At 44.3% G+C, this 26990-nt stretch overlaps 1 long non-coding RNA gene across 1 annotated transcript; it reads left to right on the forward strand.

The window, feature by feature from the left end:
- Nucleotides 1-1478: 1478 nt before the first annotated feature.
- Nucleotides 1479-23736, forward strand: LOC147666149 (uncharacterized). Its single transcript, XR_015304875.1, has 3 exons — nucleotides 1479-1731; nucleotides 23240-23323; nucleotides 23603-23736. It is a non-coding gene; the product is annotated as an uncharacterized LOC147666149 (long non-coding RNA).
- The last annotated feature ends 3254 nt before the right edge of the window (nucleotides 23737-26990 follow it).

The raw sequence follows: 26990 nt of genomic DNA on the forward strand, positions 1-26990 counted from the left end.
GCCAGCTCCAGCCAATCACATGCCAGGCATATTTTACATTAATATGCCAACTCCTAGAAGTGGTACGTCTGCACAAGACACACTCATGCCACATACATCATTGTGAAGCATTCATTCTCACGAGTTCGCACATACCAAATTCGAGTCTGCAATCCCCACGCATCAGGAACTACCAGGGACACAGACATTCCCCATGTATCCCTATGGGAGAGCAGGCCAGCCTAACTACATGCACGCACTTTACTCTGGGACACAGGGAAAAAGTGCGCAGAGACCAAAAATCATCAACACAGCTCATATATAAAAAGCAAAAAGATTAGGGGTGAACCTGCCATAAGGGCCAAGTCCAACACAACCCCCTTCCAGCCAAAACGCAGGGTAGACCAATCACCACCGTGATGGGCTTCCCTCCTTGGGGCGATAAAACACGGACGCGGGCCCGCAACTGCAGGGACACCCTCCTGTTTTACGCCACGCTGAACCCCTGGGGTTCTTTCTAAAACTACTGTAGGGACTAACTGGGCTACCCCACTGGTACTCTCCAGCTGCCCTCGGCCAGGACCAGGCCCTAGGCCACCCAGGTGCCACTGGCTCCTGCCTACTCACAAAGTGGGGGGTAGTAACCCCTGGCACATAATAGCCATTCTCCACTCTTCCTGTCTGTAAGACAGGGCTAGACTGCCACTGGCTCTCCATCCTAGGGTCTACAACCTTAGGTGGACCAGGAGTCTCAGGGAAGGCTCTCCTCCCCCTACCTCTTCCCCTAGGGTTCCTCCTCCTCCTGCGAGGGGTACCCTCAAAACACCATTCTCCCAACCTAGGGTTTAACCCCTCAGGTGGTACCGGGGTCAGAGGTGGGCTCTACCACCCTCTGCACCCCCGTCCAGAAATCTGCTCCCTCCCAACCGGGGCGGTACATCTGGAGGTAGAACTGGTCAGGACACTGATTACATTATTCCCACCCTTCAGGTCAGGCAAATCCTGAACCTGGACCTCCAACCTCCGGTCTAGAACCTTTGGTGGAATCACTGCCTGGCACTCCAGGACGTCTGGGGACTCACATCCTATCCCCCTATCACTCTTTTCGCTGGACTTCTGTACCCTCCCTACTGGAGCAGTACTGCCAGACTCTATAACCATAGAATCTCCGCTTACAGATGCTCTAGGTCCTCCACACACTAGGAGATCTCTGTGGTATCCTCATGCTGTATGTATGTTCTTGTATCTAGCTGCTCAGCCCAGTATGAGTATTCTCATTAGAATCTTAGTGTGGGTGGAATGTTGGATGCATGATAGTTTCAGTTAAGGATGGGCTGAGCGGCTAGTAGGCTGCTCCTGATGGGGCTGTTATCTTGACCATGATACCTGCATCTGAAGAACTAATAAACATCTTCTACATGTATCTGATTTGGTCTACGGTGTCTTTATATCTACACCAGAACCTGTGGGACCAGCCCACTACATTTTGGCGACGATGGATCAACAAACCTACAATTTTAAACGATGAAGTGCATCTTGAGTCTAACAAGTAAGCTAATAATAACTGTCAAACAACTTAGCATCTTCTTGAAAGGAAAAGCAGTAACTTAAAACGTAACAAGATGAAAAGAAATGAAAAAGAAGCGCATTATGAGGTTTGCAACTTAAGGAAAAAGATCATTGACATGCTTCCAGACCATAACGACCTGCTTGCCCCATCAGTGTCCATCACAACGGACAGCCCCCGTGCAGGTGAGCCTAGTCTGGGTATTTTTAAAAAGAAAATGTAATTAACAAACCACATATGAAACAGAAAGAGATGTTTTTTTTTTAAGCCTCCATGCGTGCCAACTTTAAAACGAAATGTGTCTATTTTTATAGAAAAGAATGAAATTCATTTGACTTTGTGTATCTTTGCCCACCGGAGAGGAGCAAATTTGTCCTTTAGTGAGAGGCAGTTTAAAGTCTCAAGGACTATTATCGTCAGAGCAAACTGCGCACGCTCGAGGTTTTCTTCAACTTCCCTTTGAAAAACAGGAATGCGGTTTGCGGTGTTGGAAGGCAGTGTTTAAAGTACTTTTATCTGCGAATGGCTTGTGCAGAAAAGTAAACGTGTATGAAGCAAAGTTTGCTCATCTTTTCCATTTTCTTTTCGAGTCAGTATTTGCATCAAACGGCAAATAGATCTGTTTTGGACAGTTACCAGAGGTACCAACAAAGTTATTTGTTTTTTTGTTTTTGTTTTATTTGACAATTACAGCATATTTTAAAGTATAATTTATTACGTAAATGTATTTGGCACTAACGCTTACTTTAAGTTTGAATTTTTGAAACAGTCACGCTCTCCTCAGTGTTCCTTTGCTCGCGCGGAGGACAGCTTTTCCATTAGTGACGTCTTTTCTGGCTCATTGGATTCAGCTGCAGGGTGACGCCGGCGAGGAGCAACACACCGCGAGCCATCCGGCTCGGCGTAAACAATGTGCCGCCATTTTCTCCTCAGAAGCAGTAGCCTCTATGTTTAATGTTGTTGGTGACCGTCGACATGAGGTAAAAAGTTTTCTTTGGCATTCTCGATTATTTCATACATGACTGTTTGTGCTTTCATCTGCGATTCAAACATCGTCTATTCTTTTGGAGCTCTGCTATGTCCCACTCGCACATCGTGTTTGCCTGCATCATTACACGGTGACAGGCACACCATTGACTTCAAAGAAATTGTGTTATATATTTTTTTTAACAAAACTTGCCTGTCTGCCGCTTTACTCGGTGACAGGCACACCCTTGACTTAAAGGAAATGGTGTTCTATTTTAATAAAACCTGCCTGTCTGCCTCTTTCCGGTGACAGGCACACCTCTGTCATTTTAAGCTCTAACAAAGCAAAAGGGCTATTGAGAATGTTTTAGTTTCTTATTTGAAGAAATATTTTTACAGTGTAATGTTTTATTTAACTCGTATTTAAGTTTCTGCACACTGTTTATGTTTTTCTACTGTATGCTCGCTTTTCTTTAAAATGTTAACTTTAAAGGTGTGGTTAACATAGGGTTGGGTTTATAGTCCCATTTCGTTTTAGGAACATGTTTTTCCTTTTCTGAAGTTGGGGGAGGGTTTTAAGTCCCATCACCCCATTTTTATAGCATTTATCCCTGTTTTGGGATTGGGGTGGGTTTAAGTCCCATGACCCGTGTTATCCTTTTGATACATTTTGGTGTGGGTTTTAGTCCCATGACCCTTTGTTCACACGTGTTATCCTTGCTTTTGGATGGGAGTGGGTTTTGAGTCCCATGTTCCCTTGTTCACGCATTACAGTTTGGTGTGGGTTACTAGTCCCATTACCTCAAAAAGTTTTTAATCCCTGCCTTGGGATTTTATCATTTTAGTGAGGGCGTTTTAGTCCCACCTTTGTTTTAAGGGGGTTTTAGTCCCACCTTTGTTGTGACTTTTGGGTTCTAGACGCAAACAGTTTGGCACGTGGGTTTTAGTCCCACAATGTTTCCTTACAAGAGGGGTGGCGGTTTTATTTATATTTTGCCACAGTCTTCTAATGCTAGAAGTGCTTTCTTTGATTTTGTTTCTCCCATTATGGATTTGTTTGGGGTCTTGTTGTCCCCGCTTGTTTACTAAATATTGTGAGCTTTTGTGAGCTATTAATATATGCCTTTCTAATTTCAATTTGTTTGTTATTGAAGGAGGAGGATGGTGTTGGTTTAATTCTTTCTTTTCGCTTTCTTCCTTCTTTAATAATTTGGATGTCTGTTTTCCCTCTCGTGATGCTTTTTCTTATTCATCCCTGGGTTACAGATTTCTTGGAAGTTGTATATTCTTCTTGTGCATAGTTTTCCTTTGCTTAGTCTTTTGTTCTTTTGTTTTCAATTATTAAAGGGAGAGGATAATGTGGTATCCTCATGTTGTATGTATGTTCTTGTATCTAGCTGCTCAGCCCAGTATGAGTATTCTCATTAGAATCTTAGTGTGGGTGGAATGTTGGATGCATGATAGTTTCAGTTAAGGATGGGCTGAGCGGCTAGTAGGCTGCTCCTGATGGGGCTGTTATCTTGACCATGATACCTGCATCTGAAGAACTAATAAACATCTTCTACATGTACCTGATTTGGTCTACGGTGTCTTCATATCTACACCAGAACCTGTGGGACCAGCCCACTACAATCTCCCTCAAGTGAACTAACAGGTAAGCTTAGGTCCCACCCTGGTGTTCCCTAAAGAAACCATCCAGGCTCTGAGGCAGGGCTTCGGGCATCTGGGGACTCTCGGTCTCACACTCACTCCCACTCCACTGAGACAGGCAGTAAGCCCCTACACCCTCCTCACTATACTGGGACCTAGCTGGGCTACTCTCACCCTCCTCCACCACGCTGGGTTGAAGGACACCTGACCCACTATTGTTGGATTCACTCACTAGTGACTCTAAAGAACCTCTCGCACTGTCCCAGCGATCTGCTTCCTCTGAAAAGTCCCAAGGACTAAAATCTTCTAACCTCAACAGGTGCTGGCGCAACTCTGGACACACAACACTGACCAACTGCTCCTTGAAAACAATATCAAACAATATGTCTCAATCATCGTCCGTGTTAACCTGTACCCAAGCCCACAGTGCTCCACAACAGTCACTCTGAAAATCTTCCCAAGACTGGTGAGGCAATTTTCTAAAGTTCCTGAACTGCAACCGATACTCCTCTTCTCGGGAAACATGTACTATACTCGGGGAACTGGGAGTGGGACTGTCCACACTGACACTTAAATCGCTGCCACCACTGGACTCCACCCTCCCTGGGGAATCCAGACAATTACAACTGCACTCAGGGGATAACCTACTCTCTAGGGCTACCTTCTCCCTGAACAAGGCCCTCTCAGCCTCTAGCTTGGCATGCTCTAACCTGAGCTGTTCCATCGCTAGCTGATGCTCCCTCTCTTCCTTTCTATCTATCCAACCACTCCTCTGGGGACAGGGAAAGGGATGGGGTGCTGGTACTGACACTGGACCCGGCAAGGGACTCACTATCTATGGGGTCCTCACTATCTGCTGGTGCCCATCCACTGTCATCATTATCAAACTCACATTCTTCAGGGCTCTCCTCAGACTCACCACCCTCATGGCGTGCGGCCTGGGCCCTATCTCTCTCACGGTGCTCACAGTCCCACTGATCCTTTTGCCATAGGATCAGGCTGTCCCTAAGCTGGGACTGAGTATCCGACTCACTCACCTCTATGCCTCCCTTTTCACAGAATCTGACCAGCTCTAACCTACTGTATCTAAAAAGACCACAGAGATCAAAAGCAGGCTCCATTTTGGCGGACGTTCTCAAGAAAAGTTTGACACAGAGAACCTGGGGGTCTGAGCTAAACAGGAGTACACAATTATCAAAATTCAGCAAGATTCCTATCTCAGAGAACTTGCACTCCTCTGTCCAGTGTAACACACCACTCATTCACACCCCCCACCTCGGTAAGGCAGTTTCTACCACCCCTGATTTCTCAACCTGATCATAAGCGACACAGGTACCAATCTGGGAGCAGGGCGGGGAACAAGGTACTGGACAGAAATACAAAATGACACCTTTCAGGAGAAGCAATACTGAGACTTCACCTAAAAAACAATAATCCCCATAATGTGGTTATCTAAAAATGTAGAGTTTTGTAGTGCGGCCTGTCGCCACTGTGGTACAGCGCAAACGCAAGTCCAATCCCACCGCTTGCCACCAATGTTAGACCCGGGACCCCGGCTGGCCAAGGCTCATGCCAAAGTCAGTCAGAGATCACCATGTCTAAGTCAGGGCAAGGGAGTTACACACCAAGATAACCCCTGCTAGTGCTCACCCTCTAGGTAACGTGGCGCGAGCAGCAAGGCTAATCTCAGAGGCGATGTGTAAAGCGTTTGCGCGCGCACCCAGCAACAACACCCAAGGCCCACAACCAACAAAGGAAACTTCACACAAGGTTATATAAAAAAATAGCCTTTGTATTATAATAAAAACACATTAGATAACACACACACTTTACAATGTGCCAACAGGCACGGGCAGAATTTCCAAGGGATTATGTACAGGACAGGGCCACCTGGACCACTGTCAGGGGTAGGCACTTGTTAGAAATAATACTTGTAGGTATAACACTTAGCACATAAACATATAATGACTGTAGCACCAAAATAGTAAATGTAGCACACAACCAGTAATTACTGGTAAAGGGTAAATACCTCCTACGCAACCCTAAACACTGTAGGAAAATCATGCAGGGAACTAGGACCTTATCATCAGGACCTATAGAAGGAAAATAATCACCTAAGCAGGTCACTTTCAGCAAAAGGAAAGGAAACCTAAACAATCACCTAAGCAGGTCACTTTTAGCAAAAGGAAAGGAAACCTAAACAATCACCTAAGCAGGTCACTTTTAGCAAAGGGGATAAAACATAAAATACCTAAGCAGGTCACTTTTAGCAAAGGTAATGGGACATAAACAATCCTAAAAGCAGGTCACTTTTAGCAAAGGGGATAAAACATAAAATACCTAAGCAGGTCACTTTTAGCAAAGGTAATGGGACATCAACAATCCTCTAAGCAGGTCACTTTTAGCAAAGGGGATAAAACATACAATACCTAAGCAGGTCACTTTTAGCAAAGGTAATGGGACATCAACAATCCTCAAAGCAGGTCACTTTTAGCAAAGGGGATAAAACATAAAATACCTAAGCAGGTCACTTTTAGCAAAGGTAATGGGACATCAACAATCCTCTAAGCAGGTCACTTTTAGCAAAGGGGATAAAACATAAAATACCTAAGCAGGTCACTCTTAGCAAAGGTAATGGGACATCAACAATCCTTTAAGCAGGTCACTTTTAGCAAAGGGGATAAAACATAAAATACCTAAGCAGGTCACTTTTAGCAAAGGTAATGGGACATCAACAATCCTCTAAGCAGGTCACTTTTAGCAAAGGGGATAAAACATAAAATACCTAAGCAGGTCACTTTTAGCAAAGGTAATGGGACATCAACAATCCTCTAAGCAGGTCACTTTTAGCAAAGGGGATAAAACATAAAATACCTAAGCAGGTCACTTTTAGCAAAGGCAATGGGACATCAACAATCCTCTAAGCAGGTCACTTTTAGCAAAGGGGATAAAACATAAAATACCTAAGCAGGTCACTTTTAGCAAAGGTAATGGGACATCAACAATCCTCTAAGCAGGTCATTTTTAGCAAAGGTAATGGGATATCAACAATCCTCTAAGCAGGTCACTTTTAGCAAAGGGGATAAAACATAAAATACCTAAGCAGGTCACTTTTAGCAAAGGTAATGGGACATCAACAATCCTCTAAGCAGGTCACTTTTAGCAAAGGGGATAAAACATAAAATACCTAAGCAGGTCACTTTTAGCAAAGGTAATGGGACATCAAAAATCCTCTAAGCAGGTCACTTTTATTTTTATTTTTATTTATTTTATATTCTTCTATAGCGCAAGAATAGACCCCCGAAGGGGTATCTCCGCGCTTTGCCAGTAAGTGAATCCTCAGATGTTAAATGAGGAGGAGAATGGAGCATTTGGAGAGAGAGATTATTTCAGTTAATGGGAAATAGATGTGTTTTCAAGACCTTGCGAAAGGTCAGATGATTGGTCAGTGTCCTTATCTCAAAAGGCAAAGAGTTCCAGAGCTTTGGTCCAAGGTGGGCTAGGGCTCGACCCCCTTGTCTGGCCTTCTTAATTCTGGGCACCTGCAAAAGTTGTTGGTTCACAGAGCGCAGGATTCGCCCAGGGGCATAAGGCAGAAAGATGTTGGCCAGATATTTAGGGCCTTTACCTATCACACTTTTGTGAATTGTGCATAGGGTCTTAAATTGCACTCGTTTCCTCACTGGTAGCCAATGAAGTTTGGTCAACAGGGGAAGGGAGGGAGTCCTAGGGGGGGCATTTTAGCAAAGGGGATAAAACATAAAATACCTAAGCAGGTCACTTTTAGCAAAGGTAATGGGACATCAACAATCCTCTAAGCAGGTCACTTTTAGCAAAGGGGATAAAACATAAAATACCTAAGCAGGTCACTTTTAGCAAAGGTAATGGGACATCAACAATCCTCTAAGCAGGTCACTTTTAGCAAAGGGGATAAAACATAAAATACCTAAGCAGGTCACTTTTAGCAAAGGTAATGGGACATCAACAATCCTCTAAGCAGGTCACTTTTAGCAAAGGGGATAAAACATAAAATACCTAAGCAGGTCACTTTTAGCAAAGGTAATGGGACATCAACAATCCTCTAAGCAGGTCACTTTTAGCAAAGGGGATAAAACATAAAATACCTAAGCAGGTCACTTTTAGCAAAGGTAATGGGACATCAACAATCCTCTAAGCAGGTCACTTTTAGCAAAGGGGATAAAACATAAAATACCTAAGCAGGTCACTTTTAGCAAAGGTAATGGGACATCAACAATCCTCTAAGCAGGTCACTTTGAGCAAAGGGGATAAAACATAAAATACCTAAGCAGGTCACTTTTAGCAAAGGTAATGGGACATCAACAATCCTCTAAGCAGGTCACTTTTAGCAAAGGGGATAAAACATAAAATACCTAAGCAGGTCACTTTTAGCAAAGGTAATGGGACATCAACAATCCTCTAAGCAGGTCATTTTTAGCAAAGGTAATGGGACATCAACAATCCTCAAAGCAGGTCACTTTTAGCAAAGGGGATAAAACATAAAATACCTAAGCAGGTCACTTTTAGCAAAGGTAATGGGACATCAACAATCCTCTAAGCAGGTCACTTTTAGCAAAGGGGATAAAACATAAAATACCTAAGCAGGTCACTTTTAGCAAAGGTAATGGGACATCAACAATCCTCTAAGCAGGTCACTTTTAGCAAAGGGGATAAAACATAAAATACCTAAGCAGGTCACTTTTAGCAAAGGTAATGGGACATCAACAATCCTCTAAGCAGGTCACTTTTAGCAAAGGGGATAAAACATAAAATACCTAAGCAGGTCACTTTTAGCAAAGGTAATGGGACATCAACAATCCTCTAAGCAGGTCACTTTGAGCAAAGGGGATAAAACATAAAATACCTAAGCAGGTAACTTTTAGCAAAGGTAATGGGACATCAACAATCCTCTAAGCAGGTCACTTTGAGCAAAGGGGATAAAACATAAAATACCTAAACAGGTCACTTTTAGCAAAGGTAATGGGACATCAACAATCCTCTAAGCAGGTCACTTTTAGCAAAGGGGATAAAACATAAAATACCTAAGCAGGTCACTTTTAGCAAAGGTAATGGGACATCAACAATCCTCTAAGCAGGTCACTTTTAGCAAAGGGGATAACGCATAAAATACCTAAGCAGGTCACTTTTAGCAAAGGTAATGGGACATCAACAATCCTCTAAGCAGGTCACTTTTAGCAAAGGGGATAAAACATAAAACACATTGCACATGAGGTATTAAAACACATTCAGAGGTGCAGGCAGAACATTTGCGCAGGAATCACACCAGCAATTATATTACAATGCGCAGGGTGCATGTAGCACAACACTAGAACTGTCCCTCAGGCCAACTGGCCTCGCAAGGGCTGAAATGCCCTGAGTCCAAATTATCAGGGAAGGCTGCGCAGGCAGCACAGAACATAAACCTAAACGTAGCAACTGCCCACTAAGTGCTGGACAGTAGTGAAAACAGATGATGCCAACGTTGGAGCCTCGTGGGCTTAAGAACACACTGGGGTGGAACACCACGTGGGAGCCTCGCAGGGCTCTGATCCAAAGCACTCGTGTCCTCAAGAGCCTCGCTGGGCTCCAAATAAACAAAATGGCGATTAAGAGCTTGTACGTTCTAAAACAATTAAGTACCCCTAGAGCCTTTCAGGCTCGTAAATCAACTGCGGCTGTGAGCCTATCGGGGCTCGAAAGACACCGATTGTCCCCAGGAGCCTCGGGGCTCCTAAACACAGAGATGCGGAACGTTGGAGTCCCTCACGGGGGACTCGAAAGGAATGATTCCCCCGGAGCCCCTGTGGGCTTCAATCACCATGGTGCCTCTCGCAGGCACCGGAGTACACAGGGAGCTTCCCTCCCTCGCGGCACTCACTGGCTACAGGACAAGCGGCTCCTCGGGCGGCACATCTCCTGGGCTGCAGCGGGGCTCTTCTTCCTTGGGGCCTCGCTGGCGGGACGGCTCTCTTCTCCCGGGGCTCTCCCTTCGCTCTGGAGCCTCGGGACGGCCAATGCAGGCTGCTTCCTGCTTCTCTGGCCTGGCCTCGTTGCGCTACCATCCGCCTGACTTCCGCTTCAGGGCCGCCAATGGCAGCGCGGCCGTGGAGGTATAGAGGCAGGACTTCCGGGTTGCCGTCTGCAGCGCGGCGGCCCGGCAGGGTCTCCTGGGCTGCGGCGGTGAAGTCGCTATTCACAATCCCTCGGGGGCAATGCCGGGTGGGCACCGGCCTCTAATTAAAAATAGAAAGCAAGGTGGGCACTCGGTCGGGCCGCGCAGATAGTGGCAAGGTCCCTGGCGGGGTGGGCACCTGCCAGGGGATTCCCAAATCGGCAAAAGTAGACGGGCAAACGCCGGGTGGGCACCGGCTGTGCAAAAAGCGCTCCCAAGCGCTTAGGGGCCGAATAAAGCGCTCCCAGGCACTATGAGCAAAGTAAAGCGCTCTCCAGCTCTAGCAGAGAGAGGAAAGCGCTCCCAAGCGCCAGGGGACAGAATCAAGCACCCACAGCGCTAGGGGTCAAAAGCACAGTGCTCCCAAGCGCTGGGGACAAGGACAAAGCTCCAGCCAGGTCTGGAGGTAGGCAGGGGGGCAAGGCTGGGCCCAGAGCCAGCTCACTGTGTCTCCAGGCAGGGAGAAAATCCAAGTGGCGGTCCTCCTGGCCCCAGCAACAGCAGCAGCTCCCTCTGGCAAGGATCCAAAAGCAGAACAGAACAAATTGTTTGGGGACACAGCCCTTCTTATACTGTAAATTCCTTTGTCTGTAGGTGCAGGGTGGGGGAGAAACCAGTTGCAGCTGGTTTTGAAGTACCCTTGATGGCTCAACTACCCATTTCATTCACTGGCAGTGCTAGGGTCATCAGTCGCACCACAGGGGGCGGAGCCAGCATTGTGTGGGGAAAACCCAGCCTCATTCAGGACCAGGTGCACTCCTCCCCAGCCATCAACATGCTAATCTCACACTCACCTCCGGGCAGACCCATCCAGCCTTCCTGGAGCCAGGCTCACCAGCCAGCTCCAGCCAATCACACACCAGGCATATTTTACAATAATATGCCAACTCCTAGAAGTGGCACTTCTGCACAAGACACACTCATGCCACATACATCATTGTGAAGCATTCATTCTCACGAGTTCGCACATACCAAATTTGAGTCTGCACTCCCCACTCATCAGGAACTACCAGGGACACAGACATTCCCCATACATTCCTATGGGAGAGCAGGCCAGCCTAACTACATGCACGCACTTTACTCTGGGACACAGGGAGAAATGTGCGCAGAGACCAAAAATCATCCACACAGCTCATATATAAAAAGCAAAAAGATTAGGCGTGAACCTGCCATAAGGGCCAAGTCCAACACCCTTTCTTCCAAGTAAGCAAAGGGCACCAACTGAGGGAATCGTCAAACACAACTCCCAAATAGGAGAAAACATTGGTCTTCGGCATTGATGAAAGTCCGAGTTTAAAAGTGAACTGCTTAGCTTTACGAGGTCCCACCTGCATAATGAACGACTTGGAATGATTAAACGAAAGGTCCAAGTCCTCCATAAAAAGAACAAAAGAATTCAGAAGAAGTTGTAGGCCCCTAGCTGCCCTCCTATAGGACTGGCAGGCTACGCTTGCCTACCTAGGGACAATCCGCATTTGTGGCCAACAGGGCCTTCTCTAAGGAATTAATATATAGGTTAAAAAGAAAGGGTGCCAAAATGCATCCCCGACACACCCCTCCCTTGATGTCAAGCTGACTGGACACTTACAGATCCTTTGAATAGCGGACAACCGCGGTTGAATCACGGTGAAGATCCCTCAGAAATAAAACAGCATTACTGTCAATGCCAATGCAGGACATCAACTGCCACAGCTTGGACCTATTGACACAGTTGAATGCTGAGAACTGGTCCATGAAGGCTAGGTATATCGGGCTGGAACGAGCCACAGTATAATTGTTCAGAACCATGTACAGGTTTAAACACAACAGGGGATTAATAGTAAGGAATGAGCCTTTTATTTTCCAGCAGGATAAGCAATTTAAAATTGATTGGTCGCTAATCTCTTGGCACTGCACCAGAGACTGGTTGGTCTTGATAATCAAAACTGCAGCAAGACTAGGCGAGGAGATGAAAGTGGAGGCCATAAAAATTGAAGTACAATTGAAAACCTTCCAGGACGTTACTAACCTGAAAAAACGATTGGAAGAACTGAATAAACAAATGGCAGACTTTGAGATAAGTCTAAAAGACACAAAAACCATTAAATTTAAAAAAGATCTAAAGAACTTCTCATGGGAAAAAACGTATCCATGTACTAAAGATGACTATGTCCCCCCCGAATAGGAATCCAGGCTACAACACGGATTCAGACAATTCTGATACAGGATCAGATAATTCCAACAATAGTGAGAATTATGGTCGTAACAAAACCAGACGTCCGAGAGGAGGTTACTTTAGGAACAGAGGCGGATACAATCCGAACTGGCCAGGTTATTTTGGCCCGCCTCCTTATGGCCCACCACCACCTCACCAATTCTTTTATGGACCACCAGGTTTCCCCCCTCAATATCCTCATCAAGCACAGATTTTCTGGGGAAATTCACAAAGACAAGACCAACAACAACAGCAGCCTTTTTTATCGAGAGGCAGGGGCCAACAAAGAGGAAAGACAAGAAAAACCCAACAGGTCCAATGGGCCCAACCAATAGAAACATCCAGAAGTCACACCAGGAGTATGGGACCAGTAGATCAACCGACAACGAGCAAACCACCAGCCTAGTAGTAAATCTATCTGATATCGATATCACTGATATCGAAAAAAAGGTTTTGGAAAAAGGGTTGGGCTTTGTCCCAACCCCTACTATGGACAAGTTCCTCTTAGCCCAAGAGATGAATGAATTCATAAGAAAGATTAAACTACAAGTTTTCTTTGAAAACAAACCCTCAACCAATCTACCTACTACTGACACTGGTCTACATAAAAAGTCTACGTTTACCCGTCCAAGTGCTAACCTCCCAGCGGAGGTTTTAGCATTCGAAAAGGCAGTAATGAAGGAAATTGCTGAAATTGACCCTAAAACTATTAAAGTTTTCCACAATCTGAGCAAAGCAGAACATGATGCGATGAAGAAACTATCATCCACAAAGGAAATTACAATAAAGCCAGCTGATAAGGGTGGAGCGATAGTGCTGCAGAATACCACCACCTACAGGCAAGTCTGTCTTGACCTTTTAGCGGACCAAAGGAACTATGTGAAAATCACAGAAGACCCTACCAATCGTCTCAGAAGGGAGATAGCATATTTAACAGAAGAAGCTACCGCCAATAACTGGCTAACGAAAAAAGAAGCGGATTTTTTGGAAACCAAAAATCCAATAGTCCCTTACTTCTATACGACACCAAAAATTCACGAATCCATAACACATCCCCCGGGCAGACCAATAGTATCGGGCATAGGATCAATATTGGAACCTCTATCCAAGTATGCCGATGCTTTCCTAAGACCACTGATTCAAGCCACTGAGACCTATCTACAGGACACAAAATCGGTCCTTACAGTATTAAGAGATCTACCATTTGACCCCACAAAGAATATTCTGATTGGATTGGACGTGGAAAGTCTTTATACTAGCTTACCCCACGCCGATACCCTACAGATATTGGAAGATGTTTTATTTGAAGAAGAATGGGAGTATCAGACACCACGCCATGTCGTTTTGGAATGTTGCCGCTTGGCCCTAACAGAAAATTTCTTTCGCTTCGAAGACACCCTCTTCCGACAGTCCCATGGCACTAGCATGGGAAGTACTTTTGCGCCGAGCGTAGCAGGGTTATACGTTCACCACCTGGAAAAATGGAAAATTCTTAATGATTCTAATCCTCACAAACAGCATGTGAGTCTCTGGAAAAGGTATATCGATGATGTCCTTGTCATCTGGGAAGGTACGGAGATAGAGGCACAAGATTTCCTGCTTTGGCTAAACCAACAAGATCCTTTTCTCAAATTTACTAACACTATGAGTAGGTCACAACTAGTGTTTCTGGATTTAAGTATCATGGTTAATGGATCGTCTCTCAGCACTACGACGCACTTTAAACCAACTGCAAGAAATTGCCTTTTAGTGTTTGATAGTTTTCACCCGAGACATTTAAAAGAGAATTTACCCTTTGGCCAGTTTCTAAGACTGAGACGAAATTGTAGTTCCAAGGAGGATTTTAACCAACAAGCCAATGACCTCACGAAAAAACTATTAGACAGACAATACCCAGCACATCTGGTGAAAAAAGCAAAAAAACGAGCTGCTAATAACAACAGGGATGCATTATTGGAACCAAAAATCGCCAAAGAGAACTGTGAAAAAAGACCAATTTGCATTACCACCTACAATATTGCCTCTAACATGGTAACAAATATCGCCAGAAAACACTGGCGCACCCTGAACTGTGGAAGTCTGGATATACCAAAACCGATGTTCAGCCATAAAAGAAGCAAAAATTTGAAAGACCATCTAGTCCATACTCGCCCACAAGTGGAAAACAGAAACCCGAAACAAAGAACCATCAGTACAGTGCCTACAGGACATTACCCATGTGGGGATTGTAGTGTCTGTCATTTGACAAAAGCCACAAAAAGAATAACATTCAACAACAACATGACTTGGGAATTGAAAGACTTCACGAATTGTAATACTTCTGGAGTAGTATATATGATAACCTGTAACTGTCAATTGCACTACATTGGAATGACAACTAGAAAAGCCAGCACCAGGATAGTCGAACATAGAAGCAATATCAGACGGAAGAAAATTACAACCAAAATGATATCCCATTTTATTGAATGTAATCATACGCCCAACAATATGAAATGGGTAATTCTTGAAAGACTGTATGGACAGGATAACTTGGAACATCGCCTCCTGAACAAAGAACAACGTTGGGTGTACAAGTTGAAAACTGACACCCATGGACTTAATGACACCATCCCATGGGGCCTCCTGGCGAAATAATGGTAAACAATATAAAGAACTGCGTTTATTAATAGCATAACCCACCCTGCATAAAAATCTATGGATTGGAGATCATGATCTGTATGCGCTAAGAAATAATGAGTTCCTGAAAAACCCGTAAGTTTCCTCTATGTGTTGTCTACAACCATTATCATGTTGATTAACTTGCAACAATACTGTACCAGTCTGTTTTCTTGAATCAACCCAAGCATCCAAAGATGGCTCTCGCTCGGCTCCATAACGAGCGGCCATTTTTGAATAATAAAAGCAGTCTAGTTTTGCATCCAAAGCAAGACCATAAATAGATAAGCTTAATATTCAATGTTCCGTGATGCTCGTTGTCTAGATAATGTTTATCAATACAAAGATTTGTGCGTATTAATAGTATTACCCATCCGCAACATAAATCTATGGTTAAGAGATTACGATATGTATAAGCTTAAAAACTAGTTCTGCAATATCCGTAATTCTCTTTTATATGTTGGCTTTAATCACCATTATCACTTTGATCTCCTTGTAACTCTGTACAAATTCAGTACTCGACCAACCCGAGTATTCAAAGATGGCCCCGCTCGGTTCCAACACGAGCGGCCATCTTTGAACAACAAACGCGGTGTAGCTCCGCATCCGGAAGCGAGACGAGCATTGGGAAAGCTTAATACACACTTTCCCAGCATGAGACAGCGATCGCCGGTCTCAAGGGGAGCCGAGTAGGTTTACCGCCAAGACAGAGCCTCGTAACAAGTAAGATCCATCCTAGTTATCGGAATAGCACAGCTACCAGCACCACGCGTTTTCGTAAGCACGTGTTGCTCCGATATCTAAATATTTTAGAACCCATACTTGTTTCTGATTATTCCATCTCTTAGGTAATTACGGGGACATATGACTTTCCCGCGATTGACCATGAGGTTCAGTGAAACCTTAGAAAAAGTATGAATTTTTCCTCTTTTGTTTGTTTCGTCCGTTATGTTTTGTGTTGGACCCACAGACCAGGTCACATGTGTGCTGTTTATATTGATGTATAGTCACAGGCAATTCACGAAGGGTGCTCCTTCAGATGAGGGGACCACTCGGTTCTGGAAAGTGTGTATGTGAAACGGGTGAAGGTGTTTACTATACTATCACTAAGAAGGTCTTTTAGACACCATTTTAATATGAAATGTCACTTTTAATTCTGATAACATCACTTGGTAAATGAACATTGAATCTATAATATTGGAAGTATTTTTCTTTTCAGATATGCCAATGAATTGCAAGAAAAGAGTATGTATATTCATAAATTAATATAGGCATACTTTTCACTTTTTGTTTTGGAGTGGTACTCACAGGGCTGGTCCCTGTTGTAGTCCTGAAGAAGAGCTGTGGGGTACAGCTCGAAACTAGTTGACACTTTTACTAGGCACTGTGTTCCATAATAGAACCGGTTTACCTAGTAAACCACCCCAATTTTTAATATATCCACTAGGAGCCTGAATAAAGTTAGTTTAGCTCACTAGTAGGATATTTTTAATTTTTCACTCCACTTCACTTTCCCCTTTCTCTCACATTACACGACACATAGTCTTCATAAAAAAAGTGCTCCTACGCAACTGCGATAGTCGCAGCACGCCTCAACCCGTAGAGGGTTGAGAAGCCCCAATGATGAAGCATGTCACCGTGAGGAAACTCCGGTGAGTGAGGGGACTATAAAGAAAAAGTTTTCTTTCCCTGTTTCTGAAACAGACCTAAAGGTGTCATGTTCCAGTAGTTAGTCAGGTTCTCTGGATCTGAATTTTTCAGATCTTTTTTGAATAAGTATTGCTGTGGAGGGCGAACCTGGCTGACCTCTCCCTCTACCTCCCCCTGTTTTGTATTTCATAATGCCAATGCAGGACATCAACTGCCACAGCTTGGACCTATTGACACAGTTGAATGCTGAGAACTGGTCCATGAAGGCTAGGTATATGGGGCTGGAACGAGCCACAGTGTAATTGTTCAGAACCATGTACAGGTTTAAGCACTGTTCCACAGTGGAACGACCTGGGCGAAAGCCGTATTGGATATCAGATAAAAACTTGTTTTCATCAACCCAGGATACAAGTGTGTCAAATACCATGCTGCCCACCACCTTCACCACAGAGTCCAGAAGAGAAATGGGCCTATAACAGTAGGTCCTGACCCGATCTCCCTTTTTAAATACTGGGACTATAATCGATAAAGCCCAAGAATCTGGGCGCCCAACCTGGACTGCAGCATTGCTAACAGCTGTGAGGACAGGCACCCAGGTTTCTATGTGGGAGATGTAGAGATCTGGCGGGATCCCATCTGGCGCGTGGGCCTTGTTTTTAGACAGACCTTGCGTGGTGAAAATAAGTTCTGACTTGCATTCCACCCTTTCATGCCCCTCGGTTGGCAGGGTTTCCGACTGGAAGATACCCTTGAAATAATGTACCCAATCATCCTCTGTTATATGGGCATCCAGTAAATTAGCATTATTTCCAGATAGAAATGGGCTGTTGATAATGCCCCAGAACTTTGAGCTATTACGCATTGTACTAGCCTCCACTAAATCGATCCAGGCCTCCTCCCTCAGGACAGACTTGCGAGTTGCTAGAGCAGTCTTATATGCTCTTTGTAGGCCTTTGACCGCCACCCGGTCTCGGGGCTTAAAATCCAAGCCTGTCTCAGGTTCCTGGAAGCCTGGGAGCACGCCGAGTCAAATCATCGTCGACCTGGTTGCTAACGGCCGCTACCCGGGTCCCGTAGTAACCTCCTTATGACAGTAGACATGGATCCAAATGCACCCATGATGTCCGGAGCTCTTGCCTCATCGTCGAGACAGGTGGCAAACTTGCTGCAACACTGAGTTAAAAGGGACTCGTGGAGTAGCTCTGGGACAATACACCCCCACTTTACGCTCCTTCCCGCTTCCACTGCTTTAAGGGGGACACCAGCCCCCCCGCCCACCTTGGTGTCTCCAAGTGTTCGGGTACAGCCTGTTAAGACACAAATGGGGTTGTGGTCACTACATTCACTCGCATGCACAGAAAATTCGGTAATCAGGATAGATACAAAGGTGAAATTAATAAAGGGGTCACACCCTCTCCCATTAACGGTGGGAGTAATGTCTGTTTTTCCCGGAGGCAGCTTATTCATTACAGATGTTAGATCAAATTCAAGCAAAATGAAGTTAAGCTCAATACCCTTGGGAGTATGTTCCATGTGTAAGCCTGCTTGTCGTGCACAGCCCATAGCTTCCACTCCTCTTTGCCTGATGTCCCCACACATTTGAGTGTTAAAATCCCCTGTAGAAAATGTAGTGATAACTCTGACCTTTCAAGATGCTATCCTGAAGTACAGACCCCAGCAGAGTTATATTGCCCTCATCTGGGTGTGTGACTCCCGCGTTGCAAAAGTTTACCAGAAGTAACTTGCTCTTTCCACTGGACAACAACATCACATGTAAATAGGGAGAGACATATAGTGAAGTATTATAAGAAACTGGCTCTGTATATACTCCACCAAAGTGAGGTACAGTGTGTATAGAGTCCAAAGGTCGCCAGAGGTAGGCAGAGGTTAAAGTTAGATAGAACCTTACTCTCTAAAGTGGTAGGTTGGTCGAGCAGTAAGGCAGTATCAGAGGACAGTTTTAAGCATTTGATGTACACACTCAGTCAGCAAATGAATTCACACACTCAAGAACTGAACTCTAGGCCAATTGTTTTTGTATAAATAAATATACTGTTGTTTTATTTCTAGAACTAAGCAAGCCTGGCACAGGTAAGCATAAAAATACTTTGCAGTAATAATTTACTTGTATGAACACAGTTCAAGTAGGCAGTAGAAATTGTACTTTGTTTGATTTACAGGGGAGCAGTAGTATGCAACACTTAGCAAATACAGTACATTGAAATGAATAGGCTTTTTCAGTATATTGCAGGTAAGTTACTTTTTACGTTACTTTTCTAACTCAGTGCTGGATACCTAGATTCCTCACTGGTACATTTCCTAGAAACAGGTAAGTAATTACGTTTTGGTTATTCACACGATTTTTAAAGAATATTTTCAGTTTTCAAAACTCCACACTTGTAAACTTTTTGGAATAGTACATTGAAATGAATGGGCTTCTACAATAAATTGCAGGTAAGTTACTTTTCGCGTTACTTTTCTAACTCCGTGCTGGATACCTAGATTCAGCACTGGGACATTCCCTAGAAACAGGTAAGTAAACACGTTTTGGCTATTTGTGCGATTAAAAAAAATATTTTTAGGTTTCAAAACTCCACACTTAGAAACATTTTGGAGAAAAAGTGTCCATGTTATCCTATGGAGGCAAAACAGGTTAACGATTCTCAGGTAACTAATCAACTGTGGGAGTTAAGGTTCTGGAGTTAGCCTCAGGGGTCCACCAGGGTCAGTGTTGCACTGCTGTTGCACCCTCAGCCGCATTAGGACCGCTGGGTGCAGAGTGTTGAGGCCCAATGAGTTACTATGGAGGATAGGGGGGCTCCGGTTTGCGGCGGCTGACAAGCAGGCCATGGGATTGTGGGAGCAAAGCTCCTATGGTTTCGCTCAGGGCAAGTTGGAGACCAAAGGTGCACCCTCAGCGGCACTAGGGTGGCCGGGCGCAGGGGGCTGTTTTGAGGTCGGGTGCCCTGTTGATATTCACTGGGACAAAAAAAAAGGCAGGCTCGTGGACGAGGATCTTCCAGGAGCAACCACCACTTTGAGGGGTAAGTAGGGATGTTGAGGGTTGGTTAGGCACCGCTGGATTGGGCACGCAAGGCCGTGGGGCATTTAAGATGCAATCGTGCCAAGACAGAAATCATTCCGCTGGGTAAAAATCTGTCTTTCTGTCCGAAAGACTGGTGGCCCTTGGGATCGGAGGCCCCCCCCCCCAGTGCAGTATCATCAGCACGGAACCTAGGCGTCCAATTCGATTCATCCCTCTCTTTCGATGACCACGTTAGGATTACTGCTGGACGCTGTTTTGGACTCATTAAATCCTTGAAAACATTTTTTGATTTCCTCCCCATTGCAGCTAGAAAATCAGTCGCGGTAGCCCTAATACTCTCCCGACTCGACTACTGCAATGGATTAATGGCTGGAGTGAAAAAGTCCACCCTCAGAAAGCTGCAGAGCATACAACATGCAGCTGCCAGACTGGTTTTAAAACTCCCCAGAAGGTCATCAGCTTCAGCAGCACTAAAATCTCTGCACTGGTTACCATTGCATAAAAGAATCCTCTTTAAATTGCTCCTCACTGTTTTCAAATCCATGCAAAACACAGGGCCCCACTACTTTGCAAACCGCTTTATGCGTCACAATCCCCCGCGTTGCTTGAGATCCTCTGGAACAAATCTTATCACGATCCCTAGATTCAAATACAAAACTAAGGGTGGGAAATCTTTCACTGTCTTGGCGGCCAAGGCTTGGAACAACCTTCCAGTCAACCTCAGATTAATTGATAACGAGAACAGTTTCAGAAAACTCCTTAAGACATGGGTTTACCAACAACCAGACACCTCCGTACTGGCTGCCATCTAGTTTCAGTTTTCTCACCACATTCCATTTTTCATTTATTCACTGCAGCTTGCTCAGCGCCATGATGCTCCCTTGAGAGCGAACGTCCGCGCTTTACAAATACCCATAAATATATAAAAATATCAAAATAAGTGTAGGGGTGCCTTTGGGCGTCGGATTTTCTTACCCGCTCTGGTCGCGGTAGGGGGGGGTCCTCTGGATTGAGGCTGCAGACGTCGTCTGGAGGCTTGAGGCAGGCCAGGTGTCACCGGATCTCGGGTCAGGATCGCTGGGGAGACCACATCGTGGTGTTTTTCCACTCTAGCTCGGGCCGGGTTCGGTGGGTGCGGAGTGGGCTGGATTCTCGGTTCTGGCTGACATTAGAAGCTGCAGTTTAAACACTTCCGGTGTTCACAGGAGTATCAGTCTTGAAAGTGAAGGCTGGCAGGTCCTCCGGGGTTTGTAAGGTTGCTGGCTGCTGGACACGCCATAGTTTCCAAGGAGCATGTTTGAGGGGAGACAGGCCTGTAGTGCTGGGGCCAAGTAAGTGGGCGGTGTCCTCTCTGCGCGGCTTCTCGTCCTTCTTCTCTTCTTTTCTTGTTGTTGCTGGATCTGAGGAAGGAAGTTTCAGGCTACCCCTTAATACAAAATTCAGGGGCGTTACAGGTAGGTAAAGGGCAGGGACAAATGGATCCCTTCCCTGTGGTGGGTACACCCCAATTCTGCCACTCTCCAGTAGGAGGGGGGCAGGAGCCTGTCCCTGGTTGGCTGGGTCCCCCCAGCCTAAAGATGGCGGGGACTCGAAGTTGTGCTTCTCCTCACCTCCCCCACCTTAGGGGTGGAGTTGCCCATCCTGGTGGAGGAGGCTTGGCACCTCTTCCCAGGATGTGCATTGTTTCAGGCCCCCGAGAGCAGCAAGCTCTCGACCTAGGGGTCGAGAAACATGTCTGGTGGTGGCAGCCTAAGCAGCCACTCAGTCAGGTCACTAGGAGTTGGTCGCGTTTCAGGGGGCATCTCTAAGATGCCCTCTGTTGTGCATTTTACATTAAATCCCACACTGGCATCAGTGTGGGTTTAATGTGCTGAGAAGTTTGATACCAAACTACCCAGTCAGTGTAGCCATTAAGGTGCTGTGGAGTTCGTAATGACAAACTCACATCACCATATACTCTTAATGGCAGCACTGCACTTACAGTGTCCAGGAATAGACTTGGGCACTGTAGGGATACAGGGCTCATGCACCTGTACCCTTCGCACTGGCATAGGGCACCCAGCTAGAGGGGTGACTGATGTATGCCAGTTACAAAAGGGGTGGAAACCCAATAAACCCTTGCAGGCTTGGGCGAAATCAATATGAAATAAACAAATTGCCTACAAGGGATTATGTTTGTGGAAAGTTAATGCGAGATATTATCTCTGTTATATCAGTCAGTCAAAAATACTTTATTCGGTTCATAACAAAAACCATAAAAGTATACTAAACATTTTGTGTCAAGACCAAGAATAAAAAAGATAAATATACAATAAAAAAATGCCCATTAACAATGAATATAGTACATTTTATCATACCAATTTAAAAACATTATTATAAAACCTTTAAAACCAATTGGATAAAAAAGGGTGTACTCAGTCACAATTCATTACTTCAGAAATCATTATCATAATTATTTCCATTTAATGTTTTTCTTTAATCTTTACAGCCACCTTGAGGAAATTGGCTATGTTAAAAATCTCCCACACATTTGAAAGTAGCTGCAAGTAAAGGAGGGCCGGTTTGACCTGCATGAAACCTTTATCTTTTATGAGGGGGATGATAAAATGCTTACGTATAGGGTGAAAGTGCTCACAGAAGAAAATAAAGTGCATAGTATCTTTGGTGGAGAAGCCATCACAAGAGCAGATCCCCAAATCTTTCTCCTTTGTCCACCCTGGGGTTTCAGAAAAAAGGAGATGGAATTGGTTCAGCCTGAGTCTAGTTAGTAAAAAAACGATGATTTGCATGATTTACAATATTCAAGTATGTATATAGCAAGTTCAGTATTATGGAGCAATTTATCTTCACAAGCTGGACATTGAGAAAGGTGCCCTAACAAATGTATTTTATATACATATAGTTCATATAAAACTGATGAATCAGTAGGACATCTTCTATTACTCGGCTTTTCCTTGTATAGAAGTATTAATAATGATAAAGGAAATTAATAAAAGCGCTTTTCAGATCTATGACTCACATCAGAACAAAAACATTAATGTTATCTTCTTGCTCAACTAAATATGCAATGTTACATGCCACATATAAATAACCATTCACTAAGTGGCACTGGATAGATAGTATCCTAAAAATAATATGCACCTATATCTGTCATCTTCTTGCTCAACTAAAAATGCGATGTTACATGCCACATATAAATAACTATTCACTAAGTAGCACTGGATAGATAGTATCCTAAAATAACATATATTTTGTTCATATTTCTACAGAAATAAATGCACTTGTATCTGTAGTAGACAGCTTTTTAGCCCTGTGTAAATATCCTCAAAATCCTTTTTGCAGGCACTTACTTCATCTCTTTACTTTGATCGAAAATATTGGACCTTTGGCACATCTTGAACATATGATCTTTTCTTCTTTATTGAAGTAAGTGTTTAACATAGGTGTTCTTTTTGACTATTGAGATTACCATAATTCTGCCTCTTAGCAAGTGTCCATAATAGAAGGGCTTTCTTGTCTCTGTTAAAACTGGACATGAATTATCGCCATGGTTATACTGTATTACGATTCCGAATTAGAAAATGATTTTTTAGAAAATTAAATAACATGTGATAACTTTAGAAATAATAGAGGTTTATTAGACTGAACAAAGATATAATATGATCAATGTATGAATTACTGTAATTCGCATATATTTGTTTACAGAATCATTTCTGAAAACACAAGTTTAAAGACCACCCTGAAGCTGTGCCATACAGATATATTTAAATTAAGGTATTCTGAATTTTCAAATTATGAAAAATGTTGTATAATCTGTGTACTTAGCTCTAAATTAAATTAGCTTAGACTTTCCCAAATTATCCTAATGCGTTCATTGGACATTTTGTCTGCCTGTAGAAACCTAGGTGGTAAACCAGTGTAAACTTGGCTTTGTCTTGTAACATGAATAATTTAAAGAGATATGATTGAAATTCCGTTGTTGTGTGTGTTCTCCCTGGAAGAAAAAGAGATGAAATCAAAGTCTGTTTCTGAATAGTGTCTATTATAAAATGTCTGGTTCTCTGTAATTTTACTTTCTGTTAAATAGTATGAATTACTCTTTTGTGTACAAATTTTCTATATCATGTACATATGTTTATATATATCTTTTGTATCTTTTTAAATGTAGCCCTGAAGAAGTCCGGTTTCGGACGAAACGCGTTGGCTATTGGTTTTTATCTACAATTGTGAATAAAAGGATTGCTTAAAGAAGAAACCTGACTTTGGATATTCTTGGGAGAACAATTGGATCTCTTTGTGAACATATGCATATCAAGCATTTATATTGTGTTAACTAATTGTTCGGGTGTGCAGCCGACTGGACTACGGCAACGCCCTCTACACCGGTACCACCGCCAAGCTCCAGAAGAGACTCCAGCGGATCCAGAACGCCTCAGCCAGACTCATCCTCGACATCCCACGAACCAGCCACATCTGAAAGACCTTCACTGGCTCCCCGTGAACAAAAGAATCACCTTCCGCCTCCTCACCCACGCACACAAAGCCCTACACGACCAAGGCCCGAGCTACCTCAACTGCCGAGTCAACTTCTACGCTCCCAAACGCCACCTCCGATCAGCCAACCACGCCCTCGCCGCCGTCCCCCGCATCCGAAGAGTGACTACAGGAGGAAGGTCCTTCTCCTACCTGGCCGCCAAGACCTGGAACTCCCTCCCGACCGACCTGCGCCTGACCCAAGACCACCTCTCCTTCAGGAAGAAGCTGAAGACCTGGCTGTTCGAGCAGTAGCGGCACCCCCCCCCCCCCCCCAGCGCCTTGAGACCCTACGGGTATGTAGCGCGCTTTATAAGTGTCACTGATTGATTGATTGATTGCAGGGTCAACTTGTGCAATACAATATTCAGGTATGGCTCAATCAAATCTGAGGTTTGTAACAATAGGTGAGCCCTTACAGAAGGTTTACCCAGCTCTCTATCTTCTCTGGCCGCGCAAGCTGCTAACTTATAGGAATCCTTAGCCCACTTGATATCCCCTTTCACTAACTTATCAGGCGAGTTAATGGACGTAACTCAGCCAGGGAATGCGATGACCAAAATCAAGTGCTAAACAATCTCTAATGATTTCTTGATTCATCTCCAGGTCGGGATTTAGCCAGATGGAAATCCATTTTAAAAGAGGAGCTATCCGGTCTTCCAGAAAACCAACTCCACACTCCTGATGAATGATATAGCCAGATGTGGATTGAGGAACTGATAGAATGGTTTTCAGAAATCTATCCTCCGCCACTTGAATGGCCTTATCATTCTTAAAGCCCCAGAGCTCTGCCCCATACATTACAAGGGAGGTACATTTGGCGTCATATATCTTTAGCAAGGCTTGAAATGGTTTAACTCCCAGTTTAAGGGCAAAGCCCAAAACAGCCAAAAATGGATCTAGCTAAAACATTACGTTTAGCTGTTATCTGAGGCGACCATGTGCCCTTGTCATCAAAGATAACGCCTTGGTATGGAAAAGTTGATACCCTAGACAGCACATTCCCTTCACAATGCAGAGTTTTTACCCCCTTCACTTTTGTGCCCACCATCATAACATGTGATTTGGAAAAGTTAACGCTAAGATCTATAGATATCATAAAAACAGAAAATGAGTTTAAAAGGCTTTGCAGTCCTACTGCTGTACGTGCTAAAAGGGCAGCATCATCAGCATATAACAATTCCGGAATTGATCGTTTGCCTACCCTCGGTATGTCCTTGCAAGCCTCCGTTAAGACAGAACCTAGGTCATTAATGTACAGTGTGAAAAGCAGGGGAGCCAAAATGCACCCCTGCCTAACACCATTGGCAATACAAATCTTCCCTCTACAATTTCCCTTACGGTTGTATCTCACTGTGGCCGACAGATCCCTGTGAAGGTTAGCAAGAAAGTACACAATATTTTTGTCCACGCCTAGGTGAGGGAGCATCACCCATAATTTGGACCTATTCACGCGGTCAAAGGCAGAGGAAAGGTCCATGAACGCTAAGTATAGGGTGCCCCTTTTGGCGATTGTGTACTTTCCAATTAGTAATTGGAGGTTGAGGCTTTGATCTATTGTACCTCGCCCTTTCCTAAATCCAAATTGCAGGCCCGAAAGTGTATTGGTTTCTGCTAGCCACCCTGTGAGTTTACTTAAAACCACTCGTCTGAGGACTTTAACAGCAGAATCAATAAGGGAAATGGGTCGATAACAGCTAGGGTCCCCTCTGTTTCCCTTTTAAAAAATGGGTACAATGACAGATTCAAACCAAGTTCCCGGCAAACCTGTTTTGCACACCCTGTTAAAAACATTACATAAAACCTTTGACCATGTCTTGACATCTGATTTAAAGAGGTCGGCTGGGACGCCATCCGGTCCGGGAGCCTTATTACTTGTCATCTGGCTGATGGCATCTGCCACCTCTATCTCAGTAAGCGATAAAGTATAAGGATCATTCATGGGTAGGGATATAGCGACCCCTCCCAAGTCTGGTCCTTCATAGACTGATTTAAAATGGGAACACCACACCTGTTCCTGGATACCACAATCTTGTTTATCATTGCAGGAATCATTAAAAAAGGTTTATTGACCGCTGCCCAAAATTTGGAGCTATTTTTGAGGACGTCAATAGAAGTTAACTCCTCCCATGCCTCGCCTCTGATTTCACGTCTTCTACTTTCCAGTACATCTTTATATGCTTTCCTTAAAGCTGCCACAGTGGGCTTATCGACTGGATTTCGTTTCAGGGCCTCCAACAGTTTCCTATGTGCTAGTGAGCAATTGTGATCAAACCACCCCTCCCCGGCTAGATCTTGCGCCTTACCAGGCCGTTTAAGATCATCCGCAACCTGAGAGCAGACTTTATTGTATGCCTCTAAAACCTCCTTGTCCCCAGCTTTCTCATTCAAGCAAATACACATCTCTGCTCCAACCTTAGTTAATAGGTTGGTATGAAAATCCCCAGGTACCACTCGGCACCATCTAATTCTACGGACCTGATCTGTAGGCTGGATGTCCATTTTATCCTTCTTCCTATTACATCGTTCCGGTTTCTCGACCACGTCCACCATGGTCAGA

This window comes from Lissotriton vulgaris, unplaced genomic scaffold, assembly GCF_964263255.1.
Source record: "Lissotriton vulgaris unplaced genomic scaffold, aLisVul1.2 SCAFFOLD_2803, whole genome shotgun sequence".
In the NCBI taxonomy this organism is placed as follows: domain Eukaryota; kingdom Metazoa; phylum Chordata; class Amphibia; order Caudata; family Salamandridae; genus Lissotriton; species Lissotriton vulgaris.